Below are 17,103 nucleotides of genomic sequence, written 5' to 3'. Positions count from 1 at the left end.
TGAGTACAGGGTCCCCAGTGAAGGAGTTAGAGAAAGGACCAATGGAGCTGAGGGGTTTGTAGCCCCTTGGGACGAACAACAACGTGAACTAACTAGTACCCTCAGAGCTCCCAGGGTCTCAACCACCAACCAAGGACTGCACATGGAGGGGTCTGATTGTTCAGGCAGCATGTGTATAGTAGAGGATTGCAAATTCGATCATCAATAGGAGGAGAGGACCTAGGCCCTGTGAAGGTTCTGTGCCCCAGTGTAGGGGAATGCCAGGGCCAGAAAGTGGGAGAGGGCGGGGTGGCAGGCATGGGGAAGTGGGAGGCAACAGGGATTTGTTTTTGTTGTTTTTGTTTGTTTCTTTTTTTTTGGAGGGGAAACTGGGAATGGATATATTTACATGATAAATAAAGAAATATCTAAAAGAAAAAAAAAGATGCTACCATGATGCAGAATGAAAGCTGCCTATGCATATGGGCATGTATAGCTGGGCAAAACGATGAAAATAAGAGACAGAGTGCTCAACCTCAAAGTTGCTATCTATATTAACCTCTCCCTGTTACGAAGGCTCAGGAAACATTATCGAGGAAGAATAACCTTAAAGCACATGCATGGGGCCTATCATGACTTCCTTTCAAAAGGCCCAACAAGCAGATGAGTCAGATGAAGATATTTATACCCAACCAATGGACAGCTACTGCTAACCCCTGTGGTTGAATTAGGGAAAAGCTGGAAGAAGCTGAGGAGGACTACCCTATAGGAAGACCAGCAGTCTCAACTAACTGAGACCCCTGATATCTCTCAGACACTGAGCCACCAACCATGCAATATACACTAGCTGATAGGAGGCCCCCAACACATATACAGCAGAGGACTATCTGGTCTGGCCTCAGTGAGAGAAGATGCACTTAACCATCAAGAGACTAGAGACCCCAGGGAGTGGGGAGGTCTGGTGGGGTGGGAGTGGGGACAACTTCATGGAGACTGGGGGTGGGTGGTATGGGATATTGAAGAGACGCGGGGTGGTCAAGGAGGGGGATAATATCTGGACTACTAAAAAAAAGTTAAATAAAAGAATTAGAAAACAAATAAACAAAAGAAAAAAAGAATAGCAAAACAAACAAAAAAGAAATTGAAAATGTGTAGAGAAAGAGTTTAAGCACAACCCAACATTCTCATATAGATGATGCAGGTGGTTCCAGGACCACTTCCTGAGGTGCTTACAGACAGGTGATAGCTGCTGGGAGAGGGAGACTCATTATTTTTTTTTTAAATAATATGAGCAGTGGTAGTAATCCTATATTTCAGTGTATAGACCCACACCCATGGAAAAATTTGTAGTACTAAGTAGACTTCATAGGCTGAAGAAGTAATAAAATAACTTGAAGTTGAAATGGGGGTTGTACTAAAAAATTTGAAAATTATATGAGGGAATAGGAAACATACATATGATCACACTTCATTGTATATCTCCATGAAATTCTGAATAATAAATACTAGTTTTAAGAGGGAAATAACACAGCATATAGCCTTTCATCTTTTGTTTTATTCATTTTAACCACAGCTGTGAAGTTTTTACCACCTGAAATATTCTTGAAAATACACAGACAATTCTCTCTGATGTGCAGCAGCAGCGTTTAATAGGATACTGTTTATAGCTTTGTCTCAGTGATACTCTATATGCTTAGGTGTCTGTTATATGACTAATTTAGTTCAAGTCCTTACTAATTATCTTAAGCCATAGACACACCAAGGTCAAAAATCACAAATAGGGCCACAACGTCTTTACTTTTGTCTTTGATTCACTTAAACAAGCACAAGTCTTCTATGACCTCTTTGTCTCCAGCATTCAGGTCAGACGGTGTTCTTGAAGCCTCTGCTTTGCTTCTCCTCTGAGCTTTTTATAAAAGTCTCTGCCATTCAGTGCCTGCTGCTGATTCATCTGGCTTTTCTAAAGCTGGAAACCTGCCTATTGTAAAAAATGGAAATATATACATTCCCAGTGATGGCTCAGCAGAAGAATGCACTTTCCTTTAGGCCTAACAACTTGTGTTTCATCCCTATAACCTACACAGTGGATGGAGAGGACCAACCCCCAGATGCCACTGTACTATGACCTCCAGATGCCATCCAAAGCATGCACACTCACACGTAAGTATTGACACTGATATGAATGAATAAACATGATAAAATAAAAGCAATTCTGGTCCAAATTTGAAATGACGTAAACATATGGACACCATTTAGACTGTCTCTATGTTTTACTTGAGTGTCTGTGTGTGTGTGTTGGCCAGTAGAGGGCCTTGGAACCCAGTAGCTGAAGTTATATATATTTATGAGGTGTCTGATATGGCTACAGGAACCAAACTATCATCTGGAAGATCATCATGCTCTTCACTGACAGTTTTTTTTTTTTCATCTTTGTGCAGAAATTTTTTAAAAAGCTTAAAAGCTTAGAAATGGAAAAGAATATAATAAAACAAGTAGTCTATAAATTGTTAACATCGTGTTTTATTCATTTTTATTAGCTAAGTTTTCTCTTCCCGTCATAAGCATTTTGTACATTTCTTCATAAACTTATATCTCTACATTTTATATACATGTCTTATCAGGAATAAATTTATAATTATTGTTCAGGAAATGTTTCATCTTTTATATTATGCATGATAGCTCTTTTACTATTCTTCTTTATTCATTAAAAGACACAAAATAATTACTAGCATTACAGAAAGCTCACTCTATTCTAGACAAACTATTTCAAAAGCATCACGTTTTCATTTTATAACATTTTCAAGCATAAAAGTAATGGTGGTAATTTTTATTATTACTTTCTACATATTATGTACTGTTATCATAAAAAAAGGGAACTAGCGTGTCAGTCTCAAACAGCAAGCTTTAAGGGAGCTGAGGAGGGTAAGAGTTTCCATCTCTGTTGGGGGATAGTATTTCAGCAGGGTTGCTGATTGTAAAGTTCATTCAAGATGTATAAATTTGTTTGTAGTGATGCAAAACTTCATAAATTCCATTTTCATACTAGTGCTTACATTTTAACTCATTATCTTGACACACAGGAGACTTAGGGACAATGTTGCAAGTCTCATATCTTATTTGCAAATCCCATCTCTATGAGACAAGAATTCTTTGCCTATGGAGAAGACGTGATATTCACTGTGATTCTAATGATCACTCCCAAATACTTGTTTGCCTCAGACAGTTCTGGAGACTGCAAGAGTGAAGGTCCCTAATGTCAGTGTGGAAGAAATAGATTGAGTGTATACTGCCTATACCAGATCTTACATCTACAAGACATTGCTCTTCAGAGGCCACTCCCTAACACACAGCCTGGGCACTTTCTTTTGTTGATTCTGACCAGTGTAGAGTAACAAGACTTCAGATATCACTATATTAAAAAATTAAGTTTGGTAAGGGAATCAAGTTCACAGTGGACTCATGCTCCTTGTTAGAAATCAGGTCATGCACACCTGAAGTGTCAGGTGGGCATTTTAGCTCCTGCAAAGGTTAGATTAGTTGACAACTATGAAAAAAAAAAACAAAAACAAAAACAAAAAACAATACTTCTCTAACAAAGACTGAAAAGTCTTATAAAAATATAAGTAAATATTCAGCTTACTAGTAACAGTTCACTTTTTGAGAAGCGCTGGACATGACTATACAGCATTTAAAACAGATTTGCATGGAACACTCAGTAATAGAGTATGTGACTACAGCACTGGAATCAGTTCCCACTTTTTCATTTTGTGTATTTGATTTTATCATTTGACTCAAGTATAATAGGTTGTTTATGAATTTTGTTGTAGTCTTAAAAAGAATTATAAATTTGCCTCATATATTTGCCTCGGATATCTCCCAATGGTTGTCTTTTCTCTAATGAAGGATATTAACAAGTAATTGCGATCATTGATTAATCAACATCCTCTTGAAATTATTTTTGTTATTAGAAATAGACTTTTTTCCTCATATAATAAATCGTGATTATTTTTCCCTTTCCTTTACTGCTCTTACCTACTCCCCTCTCATTTGTATCCACTACCTTTTTGTTTCTTGTCATAAAATAAACAATCTTCTAATGGATAATAATATAAAATATACTAAGAAAAAAGAAAAACTAACTCTTTTGGTTTTGGACAAAACAACACAACATTATAGGGAGAAGAACCCAAGAGAAGGCACAAGAGTCATAGACCCACATGTTCAAAAATTCAGGAATTCCATATGTTGTCGATGGGCCTGGTGCTGTTTGTATGCTAATTCTGCTCTCCTGGGAGGGGTTGAGGACAAGGAGTGAGTCATATATACTCAAGTGACTTCCTGTGAACCGATCCCCTAATGAATAAAGGTGCCAATCACTGGGCAAGTAGGAGGGACTTCTGGGTTGGGTAGAGAAAGAGTTGAAGCAGGAGAGAGGGAGATCCTTTTGGAGATGGGTAGTTTGAGGACAAGATGTAGCTGTGTGTCTCCCAGTTTCAATTGCAGAACTAGATCTCTCAGGATTAGCTACCTGAGGATGGAGATTTTTTTTCACATTTTTTTTATTAGATATTTTCTTTATTTGCAATATCTCCTTTCCCAGGTTCCCCTCCAAAAAGAAAAAAGAAATAAAATAAAATAAAATAAAAACAAAAACTAAAACAAACCCATGTAGAAGCTAGAGAAAGAACCCAAGGAGCTGAAGGGTTTTCAGCCCCTTAGGATAAACAACAATATGAACTAACTAGTACTCTCAGAGCTCCCAAGGACTAAAACTCCAACCAAAGACTACACATGGTGGGACTCATTGCTCCAGCAGCATATGTATAGCAGAGGAGGGCCAAGTCGGTCATCAATGGGAGGAGAGGCCCTTGACCCTGTGAAGGTTCTATGCCCCAGTTTAGCGGAATGCCAGGGCCAGTGAGCAGGGGGAGGAGGATGGAGATTTAATAAGACTTACAAGATTAGGATTTTAGTTGCTATGCCCAGTGATTGAGTTACCTTCATTTCTGAACTAAGTTTGTATTGTGTTTTCTTTCATTCAGTGGTTCGTCTGGGTTCAAGTGAGAAAGCTACAGTAGCAAAGCATGGGTTTACTTGAGGTGCACCACAAACGTCATGGGAGATTTGAAGAATGGGGTTGGTGTGGTAATGACTCGACAGTGAGACCCTAGTTAGCTGGGTGGAAAAATTATAGAGTTCTGAGTCATTCTCCACGAGATAAAAACAGGCTGGCCATTGCCTGCCAAGAGTGTGGGAACGTGCTGGTTTCATCAACACCCATAGGAAAACTAAACAGAGGTCCTGATGCAGAACTGCACATGCTGCCTCAGTCTGTCTGCTCATATAAGCTATAGTGATGTTAGAGGGCATAGTTTCATGGTATGCTCCATTGCCTCTGGCTCTTACACTTTTTCAGTCTCTTTTTCCACAGGGTTCCCTCAGCCTCAGAGGATTTATTGGAGACATCTCCTGTAGGGATGAGTGTCCCAAAGTGTCTCACTTTCTGCATAGTGCCTGAGGGTGGCCCTCTGTATTTGTTTCTACCTGCTGCAAGAAGAAACTTTTCTGATAATGGCTGACTGAGTAAGACACTGAGCTATGAGTATAGCAAAGTATCTTTAGGCATCATTTTATTGCTACATTCTTTTAGTAGAAAGGAGTATTTTGTTTCATCCCATGTCCTTTGGCTATCTAGTCTCGGGTTCTAGGTCACCATACCAGTATCATGTATGGGTTCTATTTCATGGAGTCGATCTGAAGCCGTATCAGATATTGTTTATTATTTCCACAGATTTGTGTCACTATTGCCCTAACATATCTTTCAGGCTAGGATTGTGTTTACATTTCTCCTTTAGTAACCTCCAAGAGCACCTTTCTGTACCAAAGATATTACCAAATAGGTGTAAAGCATCTAAGTAGTCACAAGATCTACTTTTCTATGTTTAATGGATTGTGCACATGTTGTCCTTAGCAATGGGTCCTTACCATCAATTTGTGGAGAGCACCCTTCAGTTTTGGCAACAGACTGGGTTGTTTAGATTTCCTCATGGGATCCCTTTGGCGAACACTCACCTAGATGTAACTCAATACTAGTAGTGAAAGCTTTATTTGGTGACAACTGATAATCAGTGGGACTCTGTACTGCTCATTATTTGGTGATTTCATTTAGATCATCATTATATGTGTGGATAGTTTAGAAATCTACTCTTACATTAGGGTTCTATACAAAACTCTTATATGCCCCTTTATTTTAGATGTTTACCCTTCTGATTTAATCCTCCTCTTCCTGCAGAATGCATACCTGTCTATTCTATATCCATTTCCTAATAAGAACTATCTGTCCACACTCCTCAGTTTCTTAATGTATATATATCCTTAGTGGTATTACAGACTATAGCCTGGTTTGATTGACTTAACAGCTAATATATACACACATGCAAATACACACCAACTTTTTCTTCTGGGTTAGGATACAACATTCATAATGATTTTTTCTAGTCCCTTCCATTTACATACAGCTTTCATTTTTTAACTGCTGAGTGATAAATGCTGCATTGCATGCATGTACCACATTTTCTTTATTCATTCTTCTGTTGAGGTACATCTTGGTTGTTTCCAGTTTCTGGAATGGCCTTTAGGTAAATGTCCAGGAGTTTTATAAAAGGATCTTTAGGTAGATCAATTCCCATCCTCTTGAGGAAATGCCACACTGAATTCTATTTTGTCTGTATAAGAATCTAATCCTACAAGCATTGGATTGGTGTCTCCCTTACTCCACACCCACTCCAGCATGAGTATCCTGTTTTGTTGATCTTAATCATTTTGATAGGTTTAAGATGAAATCTAATAGTAGTTTTGACTTGCATTGCCCTGATTGTGAAGCATGATGAATATTTCTTTGTTTCTCAGTCATTTGAATTTTCTCTTTGAAATTCTGTTTAGATCGGTACCTCACTTTTTTTTGTTTTATTGATATATAGATTTTGAGTAATAGTCTTCTATCATATATGAAGTTAATAAAAATCTTTTTATATTATGTAAGCTAATGTTTGTCCTTTGCCATGAAGAAGCTTTCCAATTATATTAGGTAGCAACTACTACTTGTTTATCTTAGTGCCTGTGCTAATGGTGTTATCTTCAGTAAGTCTTTTTCCTGGGAAAATGAGTCCTACTTTATTTCCCATTTTCTATTCTATTGGGCCCAGTGTATTTTGATTTATGTTGTGGGCATTGATCCATTTGGAGTTTATTTTTGTTCAGGATATATGGATCTGTCTGATTTTTTTTTTTTTTAACATACAGATGCCCATTTTGAGCTGCACAATTGGCTGAGGATGCTGTCATCTGTCCAGTATGCATTTTTGGATATTTATTTAAAAAAATCATATGTTTATAGGTGTGTAGATTTATTTATGGTCTTAAATTCAATTCCATTGGTCAACAATTCCATTGGTCTTATGTCAATACACTGCTGTATTTTATTGCTATAGATTTATAACACCATCTCAGTTGTGAGAAAGTTGTGATACCATCTGTGTGGGACCCTGAAGGGCCATCTGTGTTTTTGGTTGATGGAGGCTTGCTTCCAGAGACCCAATTCTACAAGGTACAGAAGTATTCTACAAGGTACAGAATAAAAAGCCTCGCCCCCAGACATAGATGCCTGACACCATTAGCCCTCCAACTCCATTATCCTGCGCGATCTATCACGTAGACAATGCCCCAAACTCCCAGTATTCTGCTGTACTCTGGCTAAATTCCACCCTCAGTCAACTTACCACTGCCAGGTAAGCCTCATTCCACAGTTACCTCAGAAAGACAGGTTGCCCCGCCCACCATATAAAGGGCTGTTTGCCCCCTCCGCCTTCTCTTTCTCTCTTTCTCTCGTCTCTCTTAACTTTTTACTCTTGTCTCTACTCTTCCTTCTCCCTTCTCCACTTGTCCATGGCCAGCCTCTTTCTCTACTTTTCTCTCTCCCTTTCCTTTCTAAAATAAAACACCTTAAGACTATGGGTTGCCGCCTTTTATCCAGACTAGTCATGGTGGTCCAGCGTTTGCAGCCACAAGAGCAGACTGGCAACCCTCACCCTGTGCTCGAGTAGGAACAACTGGGGGCTGCTACTGCTTCTCTTCCCCGCCCTCTTTTCTTCCTTTGTTCTCAGCTCTTCCACAATATCCAGTCTAGCCTGCAATGTCCAAGTGCTAGAACCTGCCATCGTTGGCCTCTGTGAGGCCCTGGGACCCCCGGGGTTGTCCTCTTCCTACTACCACCTTGGACTGGGATATGGCTCATAACAGCCAGATGCCCATCTGGGAGATGTGGAGAGTACAGGCAGCCTTCCGTGTCCACCCTCCCAGTATACCGGACCTCTGGCGGGATGTGGGTTTTCCTTCCCACCCATTTAATCCCCTCACTGCCTGACAGTGGCAGTGCCCTGTGCCCAGTGCTGCCATGGCAGCAGCGGTGGTGGTGGGGGTGGCAGAGCCTGCGGCCCTGCACATCGGTATATCTTTTATTATTAAGGATAATTTTAGATTTTCTGGTGGTTTGGATTTTATTTCTATGAGCTGTAGTCTGGCCTAGTCTTTGTTGGGTGAATGCTTTGTTCCTTGGCAGGTTGTCCTTTCTGTTCCTTAAGTGTGGGACCTGTGTGTTGCCTTGTAGAAAACTCTTTTGTGATCCACCGGTGTGTGGCCACTGGTGACTTCAGGGTAATATGTGTTTGTTGGTATTGGGAGCTGACACTTAGAAATAGGGACAGACTGGTAGAGGGTGGTCTTTGTTTCACAGAAGAGAGGAAAGCAAGGTGATATACTAGGATCTGGTTAGTCCTGGGAATGAGAACAGAGAATGAGGAGAGAGAGCAATAGATTGTTTGCTTCCAAGGTAAGAATGAGACTTGGGAATTAGATTTGAGTAATCAGAAGAAGATGTGAAGCCCTGAAATTAACCTACCTGCCTTGATGGCTGAAGTGGCCTGCATGTTCCCATGGAATTTCTACTCGAGTTGGGATCTGCAATAAAGCAAAAAGTGGGCATGCAGCAGGTCATCTGCTTCAGAGATGGATATGAGATTAGAATATTGAATTTGGACTAAGTAGGGAGAGGTAAAGATCTGCAACTAGCCTATGTGTTTCCATGGCTAGAGTGGCCTATCAATTCCTAAGAAGGCCTGCTGATTTGGAGTGTTGGAATTAAGCAATGAGAGGAGGGAGGAAAGTTGGGGGAGGGGGAAGACTGAGATATCCACTGGTGAAAGGGTGGGAGCTGCAAGGAGACTTGAAATTCCTATAATTAAAATGTTTTAGGATTCAAAATGGTTGCTTAATTTTAACAAATTTTAGCAATTCAAAAGTGATCAATAAAAATGGTTTCATTGTTTTTGCTAATGTAATATAGAGTATAGTATATGCAAAATGGCTGTCACTAATCTACATAATGATCGAAGAAGATAGAACTTATAAAAGTAAATTGTTGAGTAACAAACACATGGATGATGGTGGCTCTATTGTAACCTGAATTTTAATCATTCCAGGACATATCCAGGAGTGAGAAAGCTGGGATAGAGAACAAGTATATGTTCAGCATTTTTAAGGAACCTCCATATTAATGATCATAGTAACTATAATAATTTGTGGTAAAGACAATTGTATAATGCACATTTATTCAGGCCATTAACCATATATAGGCTAAATAACCAGCCTACAAAATCAATAAAATAACAATAAAGAAAAGGTACTATATGTATCTATCAACTGTTATTCAATCATAAAGAATAGGATAAGGCTATTAAGAAATTATAATACATAAAGGCAGTAGAAACTATGCAGGGGGTAAAATGATGATTACATTAGTAGGGAGAAATCAAAGGCCTAGAAGGACCTTTTTTTTTAGCAAAAACCATTTAATCATTTTCCAGTACCAGATGTTGTAATATACTCCAATAAGATAAATTAAAAGAAGAGAAAGAAACAGAAAATTAGTTACAGTATCAATCACTACAGGAAAGGGCAAAGGGAGGGATATTTTTAGAGAAACTACAAAGAAGTATCAAGGTTGTCATCTACAGTATCACAAACAACATCATAAGAGCCAAACACAGAGATATATATGTACACAGTTGTGCAATTATAAGCCCTGAGTCCATCAAGCAGTGTTACTTTGGAATAGAGAAAGCCTCAAAGGAAGTTATTAACTGTAGTAAGATGGTCACATTAGGCTTGGAAGTTTGACAAAATAAGTAGAAAATAAACCATTGAAGAACACTAAAGTACATATTTGTTTGTGTGAAGCTTTGCCACTATGACATGTAGTTGTTCAAGGTAGAAAAGAACATTTTGATAGGTACTTATGAAATTATCATGTCTCTTTTTCTAGAATACATAGCAAGCATGAATGTGTCTAGGACATTGTTCACCTTATCTTGCTCATGTTCTATACAATCATAATAAGTACTCTTTAAAAATAACAGTAATAGGGAATTTGCTTATAACTTTGCATATAAGACCATGACTTTCCTAACTTTTGAGGGTTACCCACATTATGAAAAGGTTAAGCACAGTAATCTTATTTTTTATTTTTGGGTTTTTGTTGTTGCTGTTGTTTTGTTTTTTGTTTTTTCAAGACAGGGTTTCTCTGTATAGACCTGGCTGTCCTGGAACTCACTCTGTAGACCACGTTGGCCTCGAACTCAGAAATCTGCCTGCCTCTACCTCCCAAGTGTTGGGATTAAAGGAGTGTGCCACCACTGCCCGGCTAAACACAGGAATCCTAACTAAGACAAAAGTTGGTACCAGGAGTTGGATATTGCTGTGATAAGCCTGATGATGATTTTGTTTGGGAGAATGTAGATTTGGGCACTTTGCATTTGTTCTCTAGTTTAGTCTTATGAAGAGCATTTTAATGAAAAGGAACAAGCTGAGAAAGAAAAAATATAAAATGTATAGTTCAAGTAATAAAGGGGCATAATGAAGGAAATAGAATTGAATCCTATGTTCAAGGAGATAAACAGATTAAGGGAGTGGTGCCTTTGGGGCAAGATCCCACCAAGATAAGCTTTGGTCTAAGCAAGGTGGTACACACCATTAATCCCAGGAGACAGAGTAGAGTTGTTCACCTTCCATGTGTATATGAGCTTTCTTTTGTTTTGCTGTAATTGAAGGTCAGCCTTAGGCCATGGTGATCTGATAGGAGGCATGGCATTATTTCAATCTTCTTGTTTTTGGTTGAGGGTTGTTTTATGACCAATTATATGGTTGATTTTGGAGATGGTGCCATGAGGTACTGAGAAGAAGGTATAGTATATTCTTTTGTTTTAGGATGAAAAGTTCTATATATATCTGTTAAATCCATTCAGTTCATAATCTCTATTAGTTTCACTGTGTCTGTTTAGTTTCTGTTTCAATGACCTGTCCATTAGTGAGAGTGGGTGTTGAAGTCTCCCACTATCATTGTATGTGGTTCAATGTATGTTTTGAGCTCTAGTAAAGTATCTTTTATAAATGTGGGTACCCTTGCATTTGGGGCATAGATATTCAGAATTGATACATTCTCTTGGTGGATTTTCCCTTTTATAAATATGAAGTGGCCTTCCTCTTCACCCTTGATAACTTTTGATTGAAAGTCTATTTTATTGGAAATTAGGATGGTAATTCCAGCTTGTTTCTTGGGACCATTTGCTTGGAAGAACTTTATCTATTCTTTTACTCTAATATAGTGTCTGCCTTTGTTATTGAGGTGTATTTCTTGTATGCAGTAAAATGCTAGATCTTGTAGGGCAGTGGTGGTACATGCCTTTAATCTCAGCAATACTTGGGAGGCAGAGGCAGGCAGATTTCTGAGTTCCAGGCCAGCCTGGTCTACAGAGTGAGTTCCAGGACAGTCAGGGCTATACAGAAAAACCTTGTTTTGAAAAAAAGGGAGAAAGAAAGAAAGAGAGAAAGAAAAAAGAAAGAAAGAAAGAAAGAAAGAGTGAAAGAAAGAAAGAAAGAAAGAAAGAAAGAAAGAAAGGAAAAGAAAATGCTGGATTTTGTTTATATATCCATTTTGTTATCTTATGTCTTTTTATAGGTGAGTTGAGTCCATTGATATTGAGAGATATTAAAGACAGATGACAGTCGGTTCTTGTTATGTTTGTTTTTGTAGGTGGCTTTAAGTGCTTATGGTCCTCTCCTTGTGGCTCTTTTTGTGATATGATTAATATCTTGTAAGTATCTACCTCTTGTTGGAGTTTTAATTCTAGGATATTCTGTAGGGCTAGGTTGGTAGATAGATATTGTTTGAATTTGGTTTTGTCCTGGAATATTTTTTTTCTCCATCTATATTGATTAAGATTTTTACTGGGTGTAGTAGCCTGGGCTGGCATTTGTGTTATCTTAGAGTCTGCATGACGTCTGACCAGGCTCTTCTGGCTTTTAGTGTCTCTGCTTAGAAGTCTTGTGTGATTCTGATAGGTCTACCTTTGTATGTGACAACCTCATGGGGACAGGGGGTAGGAGGTATGGGATATGGAACAGTCAGAGTGTGGACCTGGAAGATAATAAAATCTGGAGTGTAAAATAAATAAAAGATAAAATGATTATGTTTGTTTCATTTATTTGGTTTTCTATCTACTGATAGACTATAGAGCCTAGAGAGTCTGTTGAGGACAGATTATGAGCTTGTGCCTCTTTGTATCAAACACCTTAGCCATTTGCTCTTAGGTATCATGTTCAATTTTCATATTTTAGATGCTCTTCTTTAAGCTAAGACATTTCCTCTATTCTGGTTATTTGGAAAACTATTATACATTAAAACTATGAATATATATATATATATATGTTCTATATATATAAACTATACATATATATATATTTATATATAGTGAATCACACTGGTTATAATGTTTGCATAACATATCCCTTTTTATTAAACTCACAAATGATTGTTTGATAATTTGAATGATTATAGTTGATAGATTATGATTATAGTATTAGGGTCATACCAATCCCCAAAAGTAAATTTGAAAGAGATATGTTTCTCATGTCCTTGAATATCCTGTGAAATGAGTGAATAAATTATGCCTGATGTACTTTTCCAATGAAATTTAAATCTAAAATTAAATTTCCTTACATATTTAATATTTAAATGTATAAATAATAATTTTATCTACATTATTTTAACTGAGTTTTGGTAATGATTGCTTTCCTCTTTTACCAAATTGGCTAATTTTTAATTTTTTTAATTAAACAAAATATAATTATTGATGTATAGTGATTTAATTTAGTATTGTTACACACAGTGAATATATAAACAATGAACAAGTGTCTAAATGCTAGTGAATTCCTGACGATGTAGTATGAATTCCCAAGTCTTAGAGATTTGAAGATCTGAGATTGTGAAATGTCTATAAAATTATGTCTAACACTCTTGCTGTAACTAGTGAATGTGATGGTTTTTTAACTTTTAATTTTGCATATTTATTTGTGCTGTCTATTTTATCTTATAAATTTTTATGGAAGATTATTAATTTTATTATTTTTTTAAATCTACATTTTTGCTCCCTCTGCATTTGAAGCAGGGTAATAAATAGTTGGTAAATTGTAAATTATTGAAGATATTTGGTTCAAAGGTTTAGAAACTGAAAATTTTTGATACATGTTTTAGTTGAGTTTTAATATACTGTTTTATGGTTATTTAGGAGGAAATTAGACAAATTATTATTCAGAAATTTAATTTTAATATAAAAATTTTGTGGTATAAATCCTTCCTTCCACATTTAATGTAAAAAAGTTGGGATCTTTCACTGTATCTGTTAAACTTCTATTGCATTCCCTTTCCCCAGTGGCAGTTAACATCATAATGGGAATAGCAGCTGATGTAGAAAACAAGAAACTGAGACAAAGCCATGAATGTATATACACACATTCAGGAAATGATTCAATGAAGACACAGTTGTTCTGGGTAACATGATTATGTATGAGGAAATTCCCAATTGACAGAACTCTGGAAACCTCTAATTATGAATAGATTTCAGTGCCACAAATTAATATAATTATTTAAATGCAATAGTAGGAATTAGTAAAGGATTGGAATTGAAAATTAAAAGAAAGATGTTCAGAGGTGAGGAGGAAACAACATCTGTCCCAACACCGGGAGTAACTGGAACCAGCTGGACCTAGGCATGCAGGAGCTCTGCCAGCCCAGGGGCATGATTTGCTTCTGGTCTGTCTTGGCTAGTGCCCTGAGCAGACTTTGGGTGCAAATTTTGCAGCCAGTTACACAATACCCAGAGGAAGCTCCACTTCCAGGTGCTCTAACACACCCAGGATGAGAGGATCAGAGGTGAAGAGGATACAACATCTGTCCCAACACTAGGAGTAACTGGGACCAGCTGCACCCAGGCATGCAGGAACTCTGTCAGCTCAAGGGCATGAGTTGCTTCCGGTCTATCTGGGCCAGTGCTCAGAGCAGACCTTGGGCACAAATTTTGCAGCCAGTCCCACAACACCTAGAGTAAGCTCTACTCTCAGGAGCTCTAACTGGTCTAGGAACACAGGATCCCAGAATCACATGATCACAGAGACAGTTTGACTTTGAGGAGTTCTGACACAACCAGGATCACAGGAAGGACAGAGTACAGTCAGATTTAGCCAGGGCAGGTAGCACTAAAGATAACCAGATGGCCAGAGGCAAGCATAAGAACACAAGCTATAGAAACCAAGGTTACTTCGCATCATCAGAACCCAATTCTCCCACCATAAAAAGTCCTGGACACAACATCCCATTGGAAAAGCAAGATTCAGATCTAAAATCACTTCTCATGATGATGATCCAGGACTTTAAGGAGGACATAAATAATTCCATCAAGGAAATACAGAAGAACACAGGTAAACAGCTAGAAGCCCTTTAAAAGGAAACACGAAAATCCCTTAAAGAAATACAGGAAAATACAATCAAGCAGGTGAAGGAAATGGACAAAATCATCTAGGATCTAAAAATGGAAATATAAACAATAAAGAAATCACAAAAGGAGACAATCCTGCAGTTAGAAATCCTAGGAAAGAAATCAGGAGTCCTAGATGCAAGCATCACCAACAGAATACAAGAGATAGAAGAGAGAATCTCAGGGGCAGAAGACACCATAGAAAACATAGACACAACAGTCAAATAAAATACCAAAACTAATATCCAAAACATCCAGGAAATCCAGGACAGAATGAGAAGACCAAACCTAAGGATAATAGGTATAGAAGACAGTGAAGACTCCCAATGTAATGGGCCAGTAAATATCTTCAAAAAAATTATGGAAGACTTCCCTAACCTAAAGAAAGAGATGCCCATGAACATAGAAGAAGCCTTCAGAACTCCAAATAGACTGGACCAGAAAAGAAATTCTTCCCATCACATAATAATAAAAACACCAAATTCACTAAACAAAGAAAGAATTTTAAAAGCAGTAAGAGAAAATGTCAAGTAACATGTAAAGGCAGGCCTATCAGAATTACACCAGACTTCTCACCAGAAACTATGAAAGCTAGAAGATCCTGGGCAGATGTCATATAGACCCTAAAGGAACACAAATGCTAGCCCAGGCTACTATACCCAGCAAAACTCTCAATTACCATAGATGGAGAAAACAAGATATTCCATGACAAAACCAAATTTACACAATATCTTTCTACAAATCCAGCCCTTCAAAGAATAGTAGATAGAAAACGCCAACATAAGGAGCAAAAAACCACAGTCTAGAAGAAGCAAGAAAGTAATCTTTCAACAAACCCACACAAACATAATTCCACCTCTAACAATAAAAATAATAGGAAGTAACACTTTTTTAACAACTTAATATGAAAATTAATATTACCAACATATCCTAATCGACTGAAATCAAAAATATGAGGAATTAGAAATTGATCGTCATCCAGTTTTCTCTCTAATTTGGTAATTGGAGAAATATGTCCAATATTGTACAATCCAAATATATATTTTCTGCTTGTTTGTACATGACAGTGTCTTGCTGTGTACCACATAATGGTCTTGAAATTAGGCTTCTCCTATTTCAGCCTCTCTATTTGTAGGATTGTTTGTTTAATGTTTTTACCCTATACTATGTTTTTCAGAAGAGCTTACATATTTCAAATGTATTTATACAGCCAAACGAAATGTAGACAAATAACTTGGTAGCTGGCTTGTAAGAGAACAACAAAGAGTGAGACTGAATGCTTTGCTTGATGTTTGTAACTGTTGTATCAAATTTGAAGAAGACTTTACTCTTTCTCTGAGATGAATGCTTTTAAAATTATCACAGCCAATGAACCAGATTCTTACCCTCACTTAATGTCTGTGCCACCCTCCAAGCAGAACCAATGTTCATTTAGACAGTTGGTGAATGACTTCATGGATAGACCATCTTAATACACACACCATTTCTTAAATGAATGTAACCTGTACTCTGTTGGCTGAGAATGAAGACAATCTCTCAAGTCAAATAGCTTTGACCATAACAGGAAATATGAATCCAAAAATCATGCCTACAATTGATTCCTTGACACAGTAGAACTGTCAACTCTTAGCTTAGCTACTATGGAGGTAAAATCCTTTGGTTATGTGAGCATCTTTGAGGTACAGCCTTATTGCAATGAACTTCAATGTCTAAAAATTGTTCTTATTTTGGGCTTGTACCTCAGTAAAAGCCAAGATTTTAAGATCTACTAAAAACAAAACAAAGAAACAAAAAGACTTTATCTTTTTATGTTCATTTAAAAATACTAGTAGTGATGTATGATTTTAAAGTATACAGTTAATATGTTTGGAGATATTTAAAATTTATGTTGAGAAAAAATATATTTTCATTATTTCTGTAGAAAAGCATCTATACAGGACTGTTCAATTGATTATTGTTTTATATCAAACAATTTTTATAATACTCATTTTTATTGCTACAATATTTTATAAATTCTAAAGAATATGACAAAAATAAAAAAAGGTATTTCAGGTATTGAAGGGAGTTCTCTGGGAGGAGTTGGGGTACAAAAGGGAAGCAAGAATGTGATGTAATTTTATTTACCTAAAATATGTTTTTTTTTTTTAGATATTTTCTTTATTTACATGTAAATTTCTCCATTCCCAGTTTCCCCTCCAAA

At 37.2% G+C, this 17,103-nt stretch overlaps 1 long non-coding RNA gene across 1 annotated transcript in view; it reads left to right on the top strand.

Annotated features, from left to right (window-relative positions):
• Positions 1-7,569: 7,569 nt before the first annotated feature.
• Positions 7,570-17,103, top strand: part of LOC116098200 — a 23,155-nt gene continuing 13,621 nt past the window's right edge. Inside the window, exon 1 of the long non-coding RNA XR_004121741.1 lies at positions 7,570-7,766. This is a non-coding gene — a long non-coding RNA (uncharacterized LOC116098200). The remainder of the gene's footprint in view (positions 7,767-17,103) is intronic.

This window comes from Mastomys coucha, unplaced genomic scaffold (assembly GCF_008632895.1).
Source record: "Mastomys coucha isolate ucsf_1 unplaced genomic scaffold, UCSF_Mcou_1 pScaffold20, whole genome shotgun sequence".
NCBI classification, from domain to species: Eukaryota; Metazoa; Chordata; class Mammalia; order Rodentia; family Muridae; genus Mastomys; species Mastomys coucha.
Note: the sequence above shows the minus strand (reverse complement) of the source record. Positions and strands in the feature narration are given on the sequence as shown.